We start from the raw sequence: 6,305 nt of genomic DNA, 5'->3' as shown, positions 1-6,305 counted from the left end.
CCAAACGTCACTTCATCCGATCATAACATGATTTAACTTGTTCCGTGCCCTGGGGACCCAGTGGTTAGCATGCAGTATTGCAAGCTAATTCTGCCCACTGCCAGGAGTTTGATTCTCACCGGCTCAAGGTTGACTTCAGCCTTCCACCCTTTCGAGGTCGATAAAACGAGGACCAAGATTGTTGGGGGGGCAATAGGCTGACTTTGCAAACCACTTGGAGTGTGCTATAAAACAGGGGTCGCCAACCAGTGGGCCGGGGACCACCGATGGTCCATGAGAAAATGTTGGCGGTCCGCAGAGAAATGTCACCCCCAAAGCAATTAATCCAGGCTGCGCGGGAACACAAAGCTGGACCGCCCACATGGCCTGTGGGAACACAAGGCTTGCGTCGCTTGCATTGCGAACACCACGAGGTAGTGAGGGGAGGTGGAAAAGGGAAGAGGGGAGGAACTTGCCCCGCGCACCTCGCCTGGCCACCGGGCTGCTTCTTTCCGCTTCTTTCTTCTGCTTTTGGCTGCATGCAAGGAAAGCAGCAAAAATCTTTCTTTCTCTCCCCACAAACTCTGTCAGAAATGAGTCTTTGGGACCCTGCAAGGTATCCTGCTCCAAGAGGCTGCGCTGGCGCAACAAGTCTCAGACTCATTTCTGGCGGAGTTTGGACAGAGACTTCTGCTGCTTTCCTTGCATGAAGCCAAAAGTCTCTCTCTCCCCTGAGAACGGAGCCGGAGACAGTATCCTGCAATCCCAAATAAAGAATGATCGATCGGTAGGAAAACAGGGTGGGGAATTTTCCTGCAGACTCTTTGGGGGATTTTCCCAGGGTCTCTGGTCTGCGGGATTTAAAATTATGAGTTTGGTGTCCAAAAGGTTGGCGACCCCTGCTATAAAGCACTTTGTATATAAGTCTTAAGTGCTATCGCTACATGAATGGGGCTAGTGATGGACCAGAAACCATTCCTGTGAGTTTTTCCAAGTCGAACCTGCACTTAAGTGCAGAAGACCAACAACTATCACAATGTTGTATTTCTCTTCCCACATCCGAATCCAGTAAGAGAAGTGTGGTGAAAAATCAATATAGTTATCATAAATATACAAAATGCCATCCAAAGCATGAGAACGAAAGGAATGAGGCCTCCAGGATGAAATACTAAACGACCGTGCAAAAATTCATTTTTGTTTTTTTAAAAAATTAAGTTTATTGGAAAAACAGAAGGACAGACGTGAATTGAAAGCAGCTATCAGGAGACAAATTCTGACATACTTATGAATCTTGACCTGTAACACACACATAACATACACACACACACACAACTGGGAATCTCAATGGGAGTCGTATAATGGGAGAGCAATTTGACGATAGAAGATGAAGTCGAATGAAAAATGTAGGCAATCCTCGACTTATAATCGTTCGTTTAGTGACTGTTCGAAAACATTGGGGGGGAAAAAGTGACCCGTGACCATTTTTCACACTTATGATCACTGCAGCATTCCAATTCCTCCCCCCCAATAGTCGCACAATCGGAAAATTCAGACACTTGGCAACTGGTTCCATAGTTACGACGGTTGCAGTCTCCTGGGGTTATGGGATTTCCCCCTTCGGCAGCCTTCTGATAAGCAGAGTCAGCGGAGGAAGCCAAGATCCGCTTAATGACCCTGTGACTAACTTAACCAGTGCAGGGATTCAACGTAACGACGGCGGCAAGGAAAGTCGCAAAATGAGTCAACATTCACTTAAGTGGCTTGGAAACGGAAATTTGGGGCTCAAAATTTGCGGTCGTACCTTGAAGGAAACCTCTAAAAGTGTTGAAAATTGCCAGTTTTATTTTATTTGAATAAAAAAAGTGCCCCCTTTTTTCCCCCGTCCTGCCCCGCCCTCCAATCCCCAATGACTTTTTGTGCCACCAGGTGGTTTTCCACCTTTAGGTAACTTTTGTTTAGTCACTTTAACGCAGTGATGGAGAACCTTTTTGGTGTGTTGTGGTCTGCCGAAAGCATGTTTTGTCACTTCCTGTATTTCTGGAAATATCAGAAGTGATGAAACGGGCCCGATTTTCGGCCTCCAAAGGCTGCAGAGGCTTCCCTCGAGCTCTCGAAAGGACCTCCCCCAGGCTCCAGCGGCCCTCTGGAGGCTGAAAACAGGCACTTCCTGTATTTCTGGAAGGCCGTTTTTTGGCCTCCAGTGGCTGCAGAAGCTTCCCTCAAGCCTCAGGCTGAAAAAAGGCCTCAAATGGGCTGAAAATCAGCTGGGGAGGCGCGCGCATGCGCAGTGGAGGTAAGTTTGGCTGGGGCTCGCGTGCCCGCACAAATGGCTCCGCATGCCGCCTGTGGCACGCATGGCATAGGTTCGCCATCACGGCTTTTAACGTGTACAAAGAAGATTTCTCCTCAATTACGGGAGGCCTTAACAAGCGTCAGTATAGCTAAGATGCCGCCGTCACTATGAGAAAAGCCCTGCCTCTTTCTTTTAAAAATGGTTGCATGGTGTTGGGCCCCTTGACTTTTTTTTTTGACTCCTTTGCCCTTTAAAGCCAAGCCGACTCAGCAACTGTGATGACCCAGAGTTGGATACAAAATAAACACAGTCAAAAAAAAAAAAAACAGGTGAAGCCCCTTTTATTCCTTCACTTTGCTTCCAAGCTCCAAATATCCTTGACCAGAGACAAAAAACAACAACTCCCAAACAGTTCCGAGGAGGGGGAAATGGCATTTAAATTATAAAGAGTAAAAAAACAACACAAACCAGGCAAGAAAAGGGCTGGAAGACGTCCACAGATATCAGAACACACACTGGGAAGGACGCTAAACACAAAGAGGAACAACAAACTAGAGATATTTCCACGCTTTGTTTCCAGCACTCGCCCTTATGCATGTCCGTCCTCTTATCCAGTTGTCACAGCTGCAGCCCATGAAGAGGATCAAGGCCCTCTCCTCCCCAGTAGACCACGTCTCTCCCTTATCCTCTCCTCCCTGCGTGCCCTAGGATGGAGAGGGGAGGGGCCTGGGTCTTCCTCTGACTGTCCAGCCGGCCTCTGCCCTTCCCCGGCCTCCTCCACAACCTCCGGAGCCACACTTCCACTCCCTGTCGGCTATTCCTCCTCCCCCTCAGAGTCAGTCTCCATCCGGGCCATGACAGCAACCCTCAATCCTGTCTAAAGCCTGCTGCTTCATTAATCAGTTGAGGTTAACGTACGCTGATGTTTCTGGATCTTGGCAACTTCAAGATGGGGGGACGGACTTCAACTCCCAGAATTCCCCAGCCAGCCATGCTGGCTGGGGAATTCTGGGAGTTGAAGTCCACCCCTATCTTGAAATTGCCTGGTTTGAGGAACAGGTTTAAGCCCATCCTAATTTCAACTTAAAGTGGCCACTAAACAAAAAGGCTGGACAGCCATTTGTCTGAAACCAGAGAAGTCTACCGCCCAGGCCAAGGGGTTGGGGTTGGGCTAGATGACCTCTAGAGATCCCTTCCAACTCTTCATTCTGAAACGTAAAATTTCTCCCCGGGAATTAAAAGCTCGGGGTTTCTTCAACTCTAAGGGCCGCTCATGCAAGATGTGATGAGGGAATCCCCCAAAAAACCAACATCCCTGCTCACTACCTGAGAGTTAAAAGAGGATGTTTTAAGAAGGAAGCTTACGTTTCAGAATTAAGAGATAGAAGGGACCTCAGAAGTCATCTAGCCCACCCCGCCTGGGCAATAGACTCTATCCGGTTTTAGACAAATGGCTGTCCAGCCTCTTTTTTAGTGGCGACTTTGGGTCAAAATTGTGGAAAGGTGGCAACTTGTAAGGGAGAAAAAGAGAGTGCCACTTAGCTGGAGAAGCGAAGAGGAACAGAAAAGTGGATTATTATTTTTTTTAAAAGGAATTTAATGCTCCTAGAACAGTGGTTCTCAGCCAAGCTTGTTTCTAATGTGCCATGAGATTGTCTTATTCTATTTTCTCCCTCCCCCCCACAATATTTCAATAGTGTGCCTGATTATTTTAAAAAATGAACTGAAGGTGGTGAATCTATACGACTCGACCTCCTCTTATTCTGTGTTTTTGTGCTATGTCCAACAGCACAGATGTTTTTAGAAATGTTCATAATTTCCCTTCAAACTGCGTACTGATGATGATGATAGTTACCCATTCAGTCATGATGATTTCTGGCAATTCTATGGACCAGGTCTCGCCACGTCTTCCAATCTGGCACTATTTCTTTGAGTTGTTCTACGCTCTGGGTGGGGAGTCAGCTTTGATGGTGTCCAGCCAGCATGGTTCTGGCGGCCTGGTTCCCCTTTACCGCTAACCCCTCCAAACGTAATTGCTTTCTCTAGTGAATTTCCCCCGCTTGACATGGGCAAAGTTAAGACGGCATTTTAAAAAATATGCATACAGGTAATCCTCGACTTACAACAGATCTCCTTCAAAATCACGACGGCACTGAAAAAATAAAGCTGTTAAATCGATTGCAGTATCCCCACGATTATCTATTATTCAGAGGCTTGGCAACTGACTCGCATTTATGACGGTTGCAGTGTTCCTGGTTGTGGGACCGCCATTTGCCGCCTTCAGACCAGCAAAGACCATGGGGAAGCCAGGTTCCCTTAACAAGCCAGGTTGCTAACTTAACAACTGCAGCAGTCCACTTAACAACGGTGGCAAGAAAGGTCTCAAATGGGGGAATTTTTTTTTGTTGAAAAAATCACTTAACAAAGGTCTTGCTTAGCAACAGATATTTTGAGCTCCACTGTGATCATAAGTAGAGGCCTACCTGTATAACATTCAACAATTTAGAGAACAGATAATCATGAGTTGGAAGGGACCTTGTAGGTCATCTAGTCCAACCCCCGCCCAAGCAGGAGACCCTACACCCATGATGGCGAACCTATGGCACGCGTGCCACAGGCGACATGCAGAGCCATTTGTGCCAGCATGCGAGCTGCAGGCAAACTTACCTCACAGCACATGTGTGTACCTCACAGCTGATTTTTGGCTCTTTTTCGGCCTCCCAGAGGCTTGAGGAAGGCCTCTGCAGGCTTTGCAGGGCGAAAACTAGGCCCGTTTCATCACTTTCTGTTTGTCCGAAAATACCAGAAGTGATGAAACGGGCCTAGTTTTTGGCCTGCAAAGGCCTTCAAGCCTCTGGAAAGCCAAAAAAGGCCTCAAACTGGCCGAAAATCAGCTGTGAGGCGCAGTGCAGGTAAGAGGGTGATGGGGGTGAGTGGGGATGGTGGGCACATGCGTAGGAGGTGTGTGTGGGGGGGAAGTATTGCCTCCTGGGTGCTGGCATGCAAGTGCACAATTTTTGGCACAGGAGCCCAAAAGGTTAGCCACCACTAGCCCTACATCGTTTCTGACAAATAGCAGTCCAGTCTATTCTTGAAAATCTCAAGGGATGACGCTCCCACACAACTTCCGAAGGCAACGTCTGCTCCATGGGTTGACGGTTCTCATCTGGTGTGCCAGAGAAGTACTGATATATTGAAGACTATACCACAGTGGTCCCTACTTGGCGGTCTGGGGCGAGGGGAAGGGAGCAGGGGATTGTTCTGCAGGGATACCTGGGGATCGGGGATCCTTGCTGTAGCGGATTCAAAAGGATTGAGAACTACCTCCATGGAGCACAGGACGAGAGCAATTCCAATGGCGAGAAGAATGCTGGGAGTTTAGTCTATTAAAGAGTCCTCAGAAAGGGGCTGTCCTGGATCGGTTTTGGGGGTCAGCTGCACACGTCCCCGGTTTTTGTTTTTGTTTTTAAACACTGTGATCGAAAAACACCAAGTCAGAATGACACACAATCCCAAGGACGCTCTTTGGACCAACGCCAAGTTGTTTGGGGTGCGCTGGCATCCTCGGACCCCACCACAGACCAGTTTCTCAACTTGAAGATGCGTGGACTTCCAACTCCCAGAAATTCCTTTGCCAACCATGCTGGCTGGCTGGGGAATTTTGGGAAGTTGAAAGTCCAGATATCTTAAAAAGCTGCCCAATAGTTGAGAAAACGCTCTTTTATCCGCGGTGTTCCCGGTCACCTGACTAGCGGGGAGGAGGGGCTTAAAATGGAGGGCCGGAATCCTGTGGAATCCTCCGTTCTAAGCCCCTCCCCCCACTAGTCATGTGACTCAAGAGAATTGGGACACGGGGGCGGGGCTGTTCTTCTCTGCAATTCCCCAACCTTATCTAGTGCATTTACAAGCCAAATCTTTCTTGTATCAGTTTCTGCCCTCAATTTGGGGGCCTTTTCCCAGAAAGCAACGGTGTTGACGTACTATCTTCTTCACCTCATTTCTTTCCCGCCTTCCACTGGGTTAAAAAAAGAGG

The sequence above is a fragment of the Pseudonaja textilis genome, chromosome 2 (assembly GCF_049901715.1).
Source record: "Pseudonaja textilis isolate UNSWEBS1 chromosome 2, rPseTex1.2, whole genome shotgun sequence".
NCBI lineage: Eukaryota > Metazoa > Chordata > Lepidosauria > Squamata > Elapidae > Pseudonaja > Pseudonaja textilis.
Note: the sequence above shows the minus strand (reverse complement) of the source record.